At 42.1% G+C, this 14085-nt stretch overlaps 1 protein-coding gene across 1 annotated transcript in view; it reads right to left on the bottom strand.

Moving 5' to 3' along the window:
• The window catches only part of BARX2 (BARX homeobox 2), a gene marked incomplete at both ends in the record, with an annotated part of 89227 nt that overhangs the window by 13710 nt on the left and 61432 nt on the right, over positions 1-14085 (bottom strand). The window lies entirely within an intron of this gene.

Below are 14085 nucleotides of genomic sequence, written 5' to 3'. Positions count from 1 at the left end.
TGGAACCAACCCATGTGTCTGTCAAAAGACGAATGGGTAACAAAAATGAGGTATATGCACAAAGGGGAATTTTACTCAGCCATAACGAACAAAATTATTTTCATTTGCAGCAAAATAAATAAAACTAGAGAGTATTATGCTAAGTGAGACCAGCAAGTCTCAAAGTCAAAGGTTGTATGTTCTTTCTTATATGTTGAAAATAGAGCCGGGCGTGGTGGCCCACGCTTGTAATCCCCGCGCTCGGGAGGTGGAGACAAGAGGATCGCGCAGGTTCGAAGCCAGCCGCGCTGGCTTAAGAGACCCTCTTTCCAAATAAAAAAACCTATAAAATAGGTCTGGGAGTGTAGTCCAGAGGTAGAAGGGCTTCCAGGAACCACAGTACCACCAAAAAAAGAAAAAGAAAAAAGAGAGAGAAAATAGGGAACAAAAGGAACTTTAGATATGTGACTAAAGAGATCAGTGGAATACTGGAAGAGGATTGGGGGAGGGAAAAAAGGAAGACAGAGAAAGGGAAGGGTTCAAATAATGCGATGTCCATACATGACGGCATTGCTACCCGTCCCACCTCTGTGTATGGGGATGCAGAGGGAAGCACACCAGTGCTGCAGGTGGCCCGTTTACATCACTAAGATGTACCATTACAATGCACTAAGAAAAGCATATAAAAACCCTGCATACTTCTGAATTCCCAAGTCAACTTATGAGAACAGCTTGAGGTCTTTATTCACAAATCCGCTTGTAACTCTGAGTTCAAAGACTGAGAGGTCTATATGCCTTAAATCATAACATTTTTCAGAGCTGGAAGGATGATTAAGGATTACTTAATACAACTTCCTCATTTTAAGATGAACAAAATCATCCTAGAAAGGTTAAGGGACTTACTTAAGATAACAGCTATAGGAAAGAACAGATTGAGGGGTCAGATCAAGTTCTTCTGGTTTTAAGTCCAATGCCCTTCCCATCACATTACAGACCACACAGATAAAATCATAGATTTTAGTTGACCTGAAAACTCAGCTCAGTTACAACTGGCTGCCTACAGCACGGGGTCTAGCAGAGTCCTCAGGCTGGCTGAGAGATTGGCCAAGGAAAGTGTGCTGAGGTTGATGAATAATGTCTGCCTCGGGCATGCAGGGGAGTGAGGCAATGTTAGCATATACACTAGTTTCAGAGCAAGAGTACTTTTCTTCCCAAAAGTCTGTCTAAAAAAAATTTTAAGGAGTACTAGGGATTGAACCCAGAGGCATTCTACCTCCAAGTTAAACCTCCAGCCCTTTTTATCTTTTTATGGAGGGGTAAATAGAGATTGAACCCGTGGGCATTCTGCCTCCAAACTACATCCACAGCCCTTTTTATTTTTATTTTGAAACAGGATCTAAGTTGCTGAGAGTTTCGATATATTGCTGAGGCTGGCCCCAAACCTGCAATCCTCCTGTCTCACTCCCATGTACTGAGATTAGAGATGTGCACCACTACACCCAGCTTTAAAGGGTCTCAATTATGACCTGCCTGCGCCATTTTATCTCTAGACTTCAGTTCTGCTGTTTGGATAATGAGTAAGAGTAGCTAATTTCAAAGAACGCTTTGAATCCCAAGATACTGATGCCACAAAAGTGCCTTTCCTCCCTCCATTTGAGAGTTGATAACAAGGGAGAGGACTCAGGACGGCACCTGTGGTCTCAGAGCAGCCCTGGCTGTGAGCTTCAAGAGCAAGGCAGGCCAGAGCCAGTCGGCAGTCCACTAGTTCTGGGCTAAAACCGAGCGACGTCACAGACGCCCCAGGTGCCACCTGGGAACCAGGCTCCTCTTTGGGTTGGCACGGCTCTTCCTGCTCGCTGCCATTCCTCCGCTCGGGGTGCCAGTTCAGTTATTGAAACAGGTAACTTCTCTGTTCCTCGAGCATCCTTCCAGCAAGGCCCAGCAGAAACCACAATGTTATTAAATAACAATAAATCACCAAGTGCTACAACTTGTATTTAATTCTCCAGCCAACTCTGACGCTTGAGGTTTTGTGTTGCCGGATTTTTTTTAAAAGGAAAGCATCGTCTGGGGAATAATATTTTAGAGCAAGAAAATGAGGATACTAGTGGTGATAGATTTCTCAGCATAAATCACAAAATGACATGAAAGAGAAAGTCTCAAAGGCGCCTTATGCAGGCGGATGTTTCTCATCGCACACCACATCGCTCCTTCAATTCTGACAATTCTTTCAGAATGGACTTCCTTGTATATTCTCCCCACCCCTTCAAAGAACCCAGGGATGTTCTACCTCTGAGCTACATTTTTAGCCCTATTTGTTTTTTGTTGTTGTTGTTGGTGGTTTGTGTGTGTATGTATGTGTATGTGTGTGTGTGTGTGTGTGTGTGTGTGTGTGTGTGTGTGTGTTGTTACTCGGGATTGAACCAACCCACAGTATTTTCCTTCTGAGCTATACCCCCAGCCCTATTATTTATTTATTTATTTATTTATTTATTTATTTATTGTGCAGGTCTGGGGATGAAATGCAGGGGCATTCTACCTCTGAACTATATCCCCTGCTCTATTTTTTATTCTTTATTTTGAGACAGGGTCTCACTAAGTTGTGGAGGGCCTCACTAAGTAGCTGAGGATGTCTGCGAACCGCGATCTTCCGGTCTCAGCCTCCCGAATGCTGGGATTACAAGCGTGTGCCACCATACCTGGCTTTTATTTTTTATTTAGAAACTAGGCCTCACTAAGTTGCCAAGGTTGACCTCGAACCTTAACCTTATCTTAGCCTCCCAAGTACTGTAGATTTTCTTTCTTCATCCAATTATTTTATTTATTTATTTACTTACTTACTTACTTATCTATTGGACATTCTACCTTTGAGCTACACTCCCAGCCCTGTTTTATTTTTTTATTTTTAAACAGGTTCTCACTAAGTTACAGAGGACCTAACTTGTTGAGGCTGGCCTCGAACCTCCAATCTTCCTGTCTTGGTCTCTCAAGTATTTGGATTATAAGTATGCACCACTCAACCTGTTTATTCAGGCCAGTATATAATCTAGAATCTCAGGAGGTCGCTGGTTTAGGAGATGGCTAATCGTCTACCTGCACGTCGGGTTTCGTCGCCATTTTCCTTTGTAAGAGCTTAAATTTTGCCTAATATGGAGTGATATTTTGCACGTCTGGTAATACCTAGTGTTGGCGAAGGACATGGGGAGATGGCTATTCATATGTTGGTGGGGCTATAAAATAGCATGATCTTTCAGGAGAAAGGAAGCAGCATCTGACAAGTTATTAACAGGCAACTCCACAGCTTGAGTTCTTTTTGCTCCTGTAAACAAGGTTTCTGTACAACACATTTACTGCAGCCATCTTCTCCTCCTCCTCTTCTTCCTCATCTCCTCCTTTCCTCCTTGTTTTTCTTCTTCCTTTGTGGTACTGGGGGTTCAAAACAGGGTAGTTCTATTTTATTTTTTGAGCTACACCCCCAGACTCCCTGTTTTTTTCTTTCTTTTTTAAACAAGGTCTTGGCCTCGCTAAATTGCTGGGGCTGGCCTTAAATCTATGATCCTCCTGTTTCAGTCTCCCAAATACTGAGATTACAGGCATGCGCCACCGTGCCTAGCTGTATTTTTTTTTCTTTATTTTGAAACAGGGTCTCACTAAGTTATTGAGGATCTCACTAAATTGCTGAGGCTGGCCTCAAACTTGGGGTTCTCCTGTTTCAGCCTCCCAAGTACTGGGATTATAGGCATGTGCATGGCTGATTTGTATCTTTTCAAGGTCCTATGGCCACTGTGTGGATTGGACTGTGGGGTGGGCATGAAGGCTGAGAAACCAGATAGAAAGACAGGCCATGTTCCGGACTAGACTGTCAGCAGCCGGGGCAGGGAAGGGCAGTGGGATGCAGGGCGCCCCTTACAGCTAGGATTGAAAGTCAGGTCTAGCCGGGCATGGTGGCTTAAGAGACCCTGTTTCCAAATAAAAGAGTATAAAAAATAGGTCTGGGAGTGTAGCCCGGAAGTAGAAGGGCTTCCAGGAACCCCAGTAGCACCAAAATAATAATAATAATAATAATAATAATAATAATAATAATAATGATGATGATGAAGAAAGTCAGGTCTAAGAGAGAGCTGATGCCTAGGATTTGGGTCTTATCAGTTGAAGGAACAGCAGTGTGCTTTATTGAGATGGTAAAGACTGGCCAAAGAGCAGAACTAGGTGGGAAAAACGGGATTTCTGTGTTAGTTGTGGAGGCACTGAGGAGGCGTCTGGACAAACCCGCCTGGAGCTCAGGGACACACAGCTTTGACTCATGGAGTGTGTGTGGTGTTTGGAGCCTGGCACTGCATGAGGTCACTGAGGGGGAGGGAGTGGCGCCCTGGGGCACGCCCACATCTGAGGTCAGAGCAGGGAGAGAAGCCAGGTTCCCCACTGAGGAGGAGAGGACAGAGAAGTAAGTGGGAAACCAGTGTCCCCATACTCAGACAGTTCTTCTTTACATTTACATTTCATAACATATATGTGTTATTTTCATAATTTGAATAAAGGAAGGGGGCCAGGGGCAGGGGCATATAGCTCAGTGGGAGAGCCCTTGCCTCACACACATAAGGCCTGGGTTCAATCCCTAGCACTGTAAAAGAAAAAAAGGAAGAAAGAGTCTAAGGAAATTTTTGTCCTTTGTGTTGGAAAATATTTGTGATTTTGTGATTGATAGACTCATATTCTGTCCCTTAAAATAAACAGCTGAGACACAGGTGTGTTGGCACATGCTTATAATCCCCACATTTGGGAGGCTGAGACAGGAGGATCACACAGGTTCAAAGCCAGCCTCAGCTACTTAGGCTCTCAGCAACTTAGTGAGACCCTGTTTCCAAATAAAATATAAAATAGGTCTGGGAGTACAGCCCAGAGGTAGAAAATAAAAAATAAAATAAAATAAAAATAAATTTTAAAAACCCAGCTGGGTGTGGTGGTACACCTATGTAAACCCAGTACTTGGGAGGCTAAGACAGGGAGGATCACAGGTTTGAGGACAGCCTCAGCAATGTAGCAACACTCTCAGCAACACAATAAGAACCCGTTTCAAAATAAATAAATAAAAAGGGCTGGGGTGTAACTCAGAGGTAGAAAGCCTTTGATTCAATACCCAGTATCACACAAAAATTTTTTTAAATCACCAAAACCAAAACAAAACCCATTAACACAGGAAAATTAGAACAGTACTACACTGTTTCAATTATTGTAGCTTTATATGGTTTGAAATCAGAAAATATATATCTGCTAGCTTTGTTCTTCTTCAAGATCATTTTGGGTATCTAGAATTCATATTCCATATTAGGATAGATTTTTTTCTGAAAAATAACTATATAAATATATGATAGTTTCACCAAAAAAACAGAAAAAAATATGCTCTGGTAAGAAAGAAAGCAAAAAGAAATATTGAAATGTTATCTTTAAATCATCAAAAGCTTGGCATCAGACAAATGAAACTGTTATGTGAGATTATCATTTTTAATTTTGGATATTGCTATAATACTAGATGTCAACCACTAAGCCAAGCATGGGAGGGAGGGATGGGGAGAGAATGGGGTGGGGATCGGGTGGGGGCTGACTGGGCGATGTGTGCATGTATGTCTACAAAAGTTTGTATCCCACTATGATGTATGAATACAGTGCACCAATAAAATAAAATTTTAAAAAAAATTTAAAAAAAAAAATAAAATAAAATAAAAAAAAAACACAGGAAAATTAGTCTTTTCTACAAGTGGTACTGGAACAACTGCATATCCATATGCAAAAACGACGACGATGACAATGACCTACACCTCATAATTATAAAAAAAATTACTCAACTGGATTATAGATCCCAATGTAAACAAATCTATAAAACTTTTATAGGGAAACATAAAAGAAACTCTTTTGACCTTGGATTAGCACAATGCAAAAAAGCACAATGCAAAAAAGAAAAAAGTAAAAAAAAAAAAAATCTTTATCAAAGTCAACAATCTTAGCCGGGCGTGGTGGCGCACGCTTGTAATCCCCGCGCTTGGGAGTCAGAGACAGGAGGATCGCACAGGTTCGAAGCCAGCCGCACGCGCTGGCTTAGGAGACCCTGTTTCCAAATAAAAATGTAAAAATAGGTCTGGGAGTGTAGCCCGGAGCTAGAAGAGCTTCCAGGAACCCCAGTACCACCAAAAAAATAAAAAATTTTTAAAAATCAACAATCTTAAAGCCAGGCCTGGTGACACACACTTCTAATCCCAGCATTCAGGAGGCCGAGACCAGAGGATCATGGTTCGCGGACAGCCGCAGCTACTTAGTAAGGCCCTTCGTAACTCAGTGAAACCCTGTTTAAAAAAAATTTAAAGAGACTAAAAAAAAAATCAATAATCTTAGCTGGGCGTGGGCACACTTGTAACCCCAGCATTCGGGAGGCTGAGACAGGAGGATCGCGGTGTGCAGACAGCCTCAGATACTTAGCAAGGCTCTATGCAACTCAGTGAGGCCCTGTTTCAAAATAAAGAATAAAAAAATAGGCCTGGAGATGTTGGTAGAATGCCTCTGGGTTCCATCCCCAGCACCGAAAAAAAAAAAAAAAAATCTTTGCACTACAAACCATACAGAAATTAAAAAACAAGCCACAAACTGGGGGATTTTTTTCTTCAAATCTCACAACTGACAAATGATTTGCATCCAGAATATACAAAGAATTCTCGAAGTTTGACAATTAAAAAATAACCCCCATAAAAAATTAGCACAAGCTTTGAAAAGACACTATCCAAAGTATCCAGTATATTTACTGGTGGTAAATAAGCAAAAGAAAAGATGCTTAAGATGACTAGTCATTAGGGAAAAGCGGTATAAACCATCATGAGATACCACCACGAATCTGCTAGAACGGCTTAGAACTTCATAAACTGATGAAATCAAGAGCTGACAAGGATGAGGAGCAACCGGAACTCGGGTACATTGCTGGTACGAATGCAAAATGGCACCGCCTTTATGGAAGGAGAGTTGGCAGTTTCTTATGAAGTTAATCATGTATGCGCCATATGACTCAGCAAAACCTGCTCCTTGGTCTTGACCCAGGTGAAAAGAAAGCACAAAAACCTGCACACAGATGTGTAGAGCAGCATTACTAGTGATTACCTTACACTGGAGATAATCCAAATGTCCCTCAACTGGGAGTAGATAACAAGCTGTACCATACATATTCAATGAAATACTACTCAGAAGCAAAGAGGGATAAAAGTGGATAAAATTCTACCTCCGAGCTACACTCCTCAGCTCTAGTTCTATTCTTTAGTTTGAAACAGGGTCTCACTGAGTTGCAAAGGGCCTCACTAAGTAGCTGAGGCTGGCTGCAAACTGCGATCCTCCTGTCTCAGCCTCCCAAATGCTTGGATTATAAGTGTGCACCAACCATGCCCGGCTTTGCTAGGTTCCTTAAAGAAGTAAGCACCACTAAAACATGGTAAGAATTACATTACCCACACTGATTAATTTAGGAAAAGATCATTCATTTGGCTGGGTATGATGGTGCATACCTGTAATCCCAATATTTGGGAGGCTGAAACAGAAATATAGCAGGTTTGAGGACAGCCTCAGCAACATAGTGAGGCTTTCAGCAACCTAGTGAAACCCTATTTTAAAACAAAAAATAAAAAGGGTTGAGGTATAACTCAGAAGTAGAATCCCCACACACACACAGAGATAATTCTTTTGATAATCCTATCATCTGTTTGGTTGAAAAGAAATGGTTGGTTATTTAAGTGGGTTTAGAGATTTCTGCAATTTTTTCCATAAAGATCAAACCTAATGTAAACTTTTTTTTTTTTTTTTTTTTTTTTTTTGCGGTACTGGAGATTGAACCCAGGGGCATTCTACCTCTGAGCTAAATTCCCAGTGCTATCTTTTATTTTGAAATAGGGTCTCACCCCCTGAAATTTATATCAGCAGTTTTGCTATGGTTTACACAGATGGACAGTACTTCCTACACCATTCAATTCCTTTCTGCTCTGCACTCATGTGCAGCAGTATCTGTCATGATTTGGGTGATCAGTGATGTATTTTCTTTGCTATTCTGATGTGCTTCAGTTCAGTAACAATAGCTGTTAAATAATACATTGTGCATTCAAAAAAAAATAGGATCTCACTAAGTATCAGAGGGCCTCATAAAATTGCTGAGGCTGGCTGTGAACCTGTGATCCTCCTTTCTCAGCCTCCCAAATACTGGGATTACAGGTATACACCACCACACCTGGGAAAAAATTTTTTTTAAATACACACACACACACACACACACACACACAAAGCCAGGCATGGTGGCGCATGTTTGTAATCCCAGTACTTGGGAGGCTGAGACAGGAGAATTGTACAAGTTCAAAGCCAGCCTCAGCTACTTAGGCTTTCAGCAACTTAGTGAGACCCTGTTTCCAAATAAAACATAAAATAGTCTGGGAGTGTTGCCCAGAGGTAGAGGGCCCCTGGGTTCCATCCCCAGGACCATAAATAAATAAATAAATAAATAAATAAATAAATAAATAAATACACACACACTCACCCCTTGTGATAAATTATAGTGATTTAAGGCAACATCGAATCTCCAAAGGTCATAAATGAAAGAATCTTAACCCAATGTTCTAATGCAAATTCAGTGACAAAATCCCACTGGTCCCCACTGCTGAGCACACCCTCCTGAGCAACCACCATGATGCTGAGAAATGTCTCAGGGCATTAGGAGGACCACCATTGCAGTTAAACACATTGCAGCGAAGCCCTGCCATGGGTTCTTGATATTTGACATATGTCCCTAAGATTCAGAAGAAACAAGCATGAATAAGAGTGGGTGGGTCACGTGTGTGCAGCAAAGCACTGATTCCCCAAAAGGCAAACCGGGGGGGATGGGGGGCAGGAAAGCGAGACAAAATATACGTTCGCCAGCTGTTTGCTATCTTTTTCGTGATTCAACATATGACCTGGTTTTCAACAAAACAGCTTTTACCCTGAGCTTTAATTTCACAAAGCACTCGCCCATCATCATGTTATACATTTCGCCTTCAAAAGAATCAAACTTAGGTTGTGCATAGAGAGGAGGAAAAAAGTACAAACCAATGCATAATTCCTGGGAATGATCACTATGTGGACAGGGCAGCTGAACACAGCTCCCGGCTGCTCGGGATCATTTACATGCCCTTGTGAAACACCAGCGCATTATCTGCTGCTGTGAGGGGGTGATGACTGTCATCAAGCAGGGACACTGTTTGTTTAAACAAACTCATTTTCAGTTGACAAAAGGAGTGTAAACGCGACCGCACAGAATGTTTTCCTCAGAGCTGCCTCCCCAGCCAACCCCGGAGCCCGTGTTTTGCGACAGGATGAAGATCATGTAACTGTGTATGTGTCTATTCCTAGAAATACTTTCCTGCCAAATGTTTGGTCTTTCTGAGAGTTTTTGGACTTAAAAACCTGAGTACATCAATGATTGGCTGATGCAGAGGAACATCCAGGAAATGTGGGGGGATGGATGGGGGGCTCTTTGTAGGCTAAAGAGAGGACAGGCATCCCTCTGGATTTGTGGGTTCTGTACCCGTGAGTTCAACCAACTTCAGACTGAAAAAAATTTCAAAAATGCCTCTGTACTGAACATGTACAGACTAATTTTCCTTATTATTCCCTAAGTGATAAAGTATAACAACTATTTATAAAATCATTTTTTGTTGTATTAGATACACGTAATCTAGGGGTGATTTAACATATCTGGGAGACCAGGCCTAGTGGTGTACACCCATAATCCTGAGCCTGAGACCAGAGGATTGCAGAATGAAGATCAGCCTCAGAAACTTAGCGAGACCCTCCAGAATTTAGTGAAACCCTGTTACAAAATAAAAAATAAGCCGGGTGTGGTGGTGCACACTTGTAATCCCAGCATTTGGGAGGCTGAGACCAGAGGATCATGGTTCACAACAACCTCAGCTGCTTAGTGAGACCCTCCACAACTTAGTGAGACCCTGTTTCAAAATAAAGAAAAAAATAGGGCAGGGGGTGTTGCTCAGAGGTTGAATGCTCCTGGGTTCCATCCCCAGACCCGCAAAAAATTAAATAAACAAACAAATAAATAAATAAATAAATAGGGCTGGAGGTGTAGCTTAGATGTATAACGCCCCTGGGTTCAATTCCTAGCACCAAAATCTAAAAAATAAAATGAAGGCGGGGCATGGTGGCACACGCTTGTAATCCCTGCACTTGGGAGGCAGAGACAGGAGGATCACACAAATTCAAATCCAGCCTCGCTGGCTTCAGAGACCCTGTTTCCAAATAAAAAAATATAAAATAGGTCTGGGAGTGTAGCCCAGAGGTAGAAGGGTTTCCAGGAACCCCAGTACCACAAAAAAAATTTTAAGAATCTGGAGGGTGTACATAGGTTCTATGAAAACAGAACGCCATTACGTAAGGACTTGAGCATCTTTGGATCTGAGTATCTGCAGGGGGAGGGTGTGATGGAATCCATCCCCCATGGATATCGGAGGATGACTGTATTTTTAGATTCTGCAAACCTATGTAGGCTTGAGCACATAAGCATGCTTCGGCCAGGCACGTACATCATCGGGGTTGCTGATTCCTGGTCATCGCAATATAAGGCCTCCTCGTGGTAGAAGCCAGTCCCCTCCAGCTACGGCGGGACTTCAGCCTCAGAGCAGCATTCTCAAACAACAGTATCTGCATCTCCCTATCTCCCGAGGGATCTCAAGAGAAGTAAGCGCAAAAGGAGAGGAGATCCGCATCACTTCCATCTCTACAAAATGGCCGCCCCAGGCTGACTCTCCACTCTCACTGGACACGGCAAGGCCCGAGGCTCTGAGAATCTCTAAGCTGTCTGCTGGACTGATTTAAGTTCCAGGAACATGTGACCTAAACATTTGCAGAAAGATTCAGAGGAACACAGCAACCCAGAGAAAGATGTGGACACTGATATATTCAGACAGCCAAAAACAGACTCGGTAAAACAGCTGGGTAGCAATTGCTGGGTCCATAGGGGGAAAAACACACAAACACAATCGCCCACACTACCCATAAACTTCCATTCTTACACACTGTTTGGAATCTGAGGCAGTGGAAATGACAAGATGTCTGCCCCTGTCTCTCAGAGGGACCCTGAGCAGGTTACCAAACTTGCTTGGTTTCTGTGTCCTCATCTCCAAAGTCAAACCAATTACAACCATTCTCCCTCCTGGATTATTGTGGGAATTAAATGCATTAAATTATGTTGAGTGTTCAGTTGGCACCTAATTGCCGTTAGTTCCTTTCTTTTCCTGCCTTCTCGTAGTTGTTTGATATGATGTGGATGAGCCCGTTAAAGGGCACATATTTTCTGACCAAGAAAAGAAACCTACTTGTGAATCTCATGTGTCTCTTGCAAAGCAAGAACCAGCAACGCGAGTTTCTCTTTTCCCAGTGGAGATCTTCAAGTGCATGTAGAGCCACCTACTGAGAATGACCGCGACCAGGGAGATGAGAGAAATCAGCGCAAAGGCCAACCTGGCCAGACATCCTTCTAAAACTTCCAAGACTCTAGAAATTGTTACTTTGGTTTTGCAGACCTGGATAAAAACCAGTGCTGGAGTGTAGCTCAGTGGCAGAGCACCTGATTAGCATGCATGTGTCCATGGTTTTGATCCCCAACACCACACACACACACACACACACACACACCTGAGAGCCCCAAAGCTCATCTCTTAAGATCAGTAACAGGCCAGGCGTGGTGACACATGCTTGTAATCCCAGCATTTGGGAGGCTGAGACAGGAGGTTCGTGGTTCCAAGACAGCCTCAGCTACTTAGTGAGGTCCTTTGCAACTCAGTGAGACCCTGTTTCAAAATAAAGGATAAAAAATATGGCTAGGCTGTAGCTCAGAGGGAGAATGCCCCTGGGTTCCATCCCCAATATAGCAAAAAAAAAAAAAAAAAAAAAAAAAAAAAAAGTTAAGATCAGTAGCAGGCAAGGAAAAATAGACTTTGGGGGAATTCCAGGCAAAACCAACCAAGCAAAACCTATGTCTGAAAACTGCAGGGAAAACGCTTATAGGATGTTTAAAATACTTTGCCCTGTCTTATGCTGAGAGTGAGCAGTAGAAAGGCTGAGCTGAGGGTAAGCAGGAACTGGATTTAAAGCTCAGAGACAGTAAGCACAGAAGAGGAGAGGAGATCCAAAGAGGCCCTAATGTTCTTTTGGCTTTGTGATACACCAAGTGTCCCCTCCTGCAAGAGTAAGTGAATTCAATGCATTCTTTCCAGGTTATGACTGTGTGTGACAGAGGCAAAGGGAAAATGTTTTTTCTACTTAAAAAAAAAGGTAAGGAGCTCCTAAAAGTTTATAGTCTTAAGATTTATATTTAGGTCTTTTATCTATTTTGAGTTAATATTTGTATATGGATTAGGTAAGGGTCCAATTTTATTATTTTCCATGTAATTATTATTTTTCAACAATATTTAGTTAAAAGATTATTATTTCCACCACCAAATGTTCGTGGAAACCTTGTCAAAAATAACTTGACAATATAGGGAAGAATTTAGCTCTAGGCTTTTATTTAACTCCAATGGTTTATATATCTGCCTTTAGAATAGTACTACGCTGTTTCAATTATTGTAGCTTTATATGGTTTGAAATCAGAAAATATTTATCTTCTAGCTTTGTTCTTTTTCAAGATCGTTTTGGGTATCTAGAGTCCATATTCCATATTAGGATAGATTTTTTTCTGAAAAATAAATATATAAATATATGATAGTTTCACCTAAAAAAATAGAAAAAAAATATTCTCTGGTAAGAAAGAAAGCAAAAAGAAATTTTGAAATGTTATCTTTAAGTCATCAAAAGCTTGGTATCAGACAAATGAAACTGTTATGTGAGATTATCATTTTTAATTTTGGATAAATTGCTATAATACTAGATGTCAACCACTGGGCCAAGCATGGGAGGGAGGGATGGGGAGAGAATGGGGTGGGGATCGGGTGGGGGCTGACTGGGCGATGTGTGCATGTATGTCTACAAAAGTTTGTATCCCACTATGATGTATGAATACAGTGCACCAATAAAAAAATAAATAAAAAGAAAAGAAAAAAAAAGTAAGGAGGTTTCCAAAGGCTTAAAAATGAAGGTCAAAGAGGTAGAGTGGAGAAGAAACACTGGAGAGATCTGGAAAAACAAAGCAAGTTTGGGAAACAAGCAGAGGACATCGGAGCAACCTGGCAGGTGGACTGCATCATCATCTCATCTTTATTTTGCAGAGACAAGCTCAGTTTTATCACTTTCCACCTGCAATCTACAGTTATCAGGATGGTGGAAACCCACAAAAACACTGGTTTAGGATGAAATCAACTAAGTCAGCCCAGCAGAGAGACTTCTGGACCCTCCTCACACTGCCCAACATGTCATACCACATCACGGCATCTGTCCTGAGCCCCACTCCTTAATGTCCTCGGCCAAGGAACACACTGAAAATGGTACGCTCTCTCTCCTGCTAGCCATCCTGCTGTCTGCACACACCACACCTGCTTCCATCCACACCTCCCGAGCACACTGACCTAGCGCTGTGTGGTGCAGCTGTTGTTTATCACAAAAGCAGAATTAATCACTCTACCTCCTCACACCCGCACTTTTTGTTTATGTCCTTATTCGCCCTTACGTACTTCATACCTTGGATTACAAATTAATTTGCTTTCCCATCTGTTCCTCACCGAATCGCAAACTCCCTTAGGACAAGATCAGAAACTACACCTTCCTAGCACACCGTCCACACCTCAACTGAACTGACAGTAAATGGGGCAGAGGAAGGCTGGAGACGCAGTTTGCCGTCGGGTTGTGGGGCCTTGGTCAGGTCGTACTTTAAAGCTTCTGTTTTCTTTTCTCTAAAACAGCAATACTATTTCTTTGCAAGCTTGTCAGAGGGAGCACTGGATAACAGATATGGAAGCCAATGGAGAACGATTACAAATGAAAAGACTAAATTTTTTCAAATGCCCTCTTTGCAGACCCAACTCAAGGTCCATAGGTTACAGATGGCTCTGCTCACGAAAAAGTCAGCCCTGCTTGCCTGCTGAGTGTGTGTGTATGTGTGTA

Source organism: Muscardinus avellanarius, assembly GCF_963383645.1.
Source record: "Muscardinus avellanarius genome assembly, chromosome: 1".
Taxonomy (NCBI): domain Eukaryota; kingdom Metazoa; phylum Chordata; class Mammalia; order Rodentia; family Gliridae; genus Muscardinus; species Muscardinus avellanarius.
The sequence above is the reverse complement of the archived record's forward strand: the minus strand, read 5'-3'. Positions and strand labels throughout refer to the sequence as shown.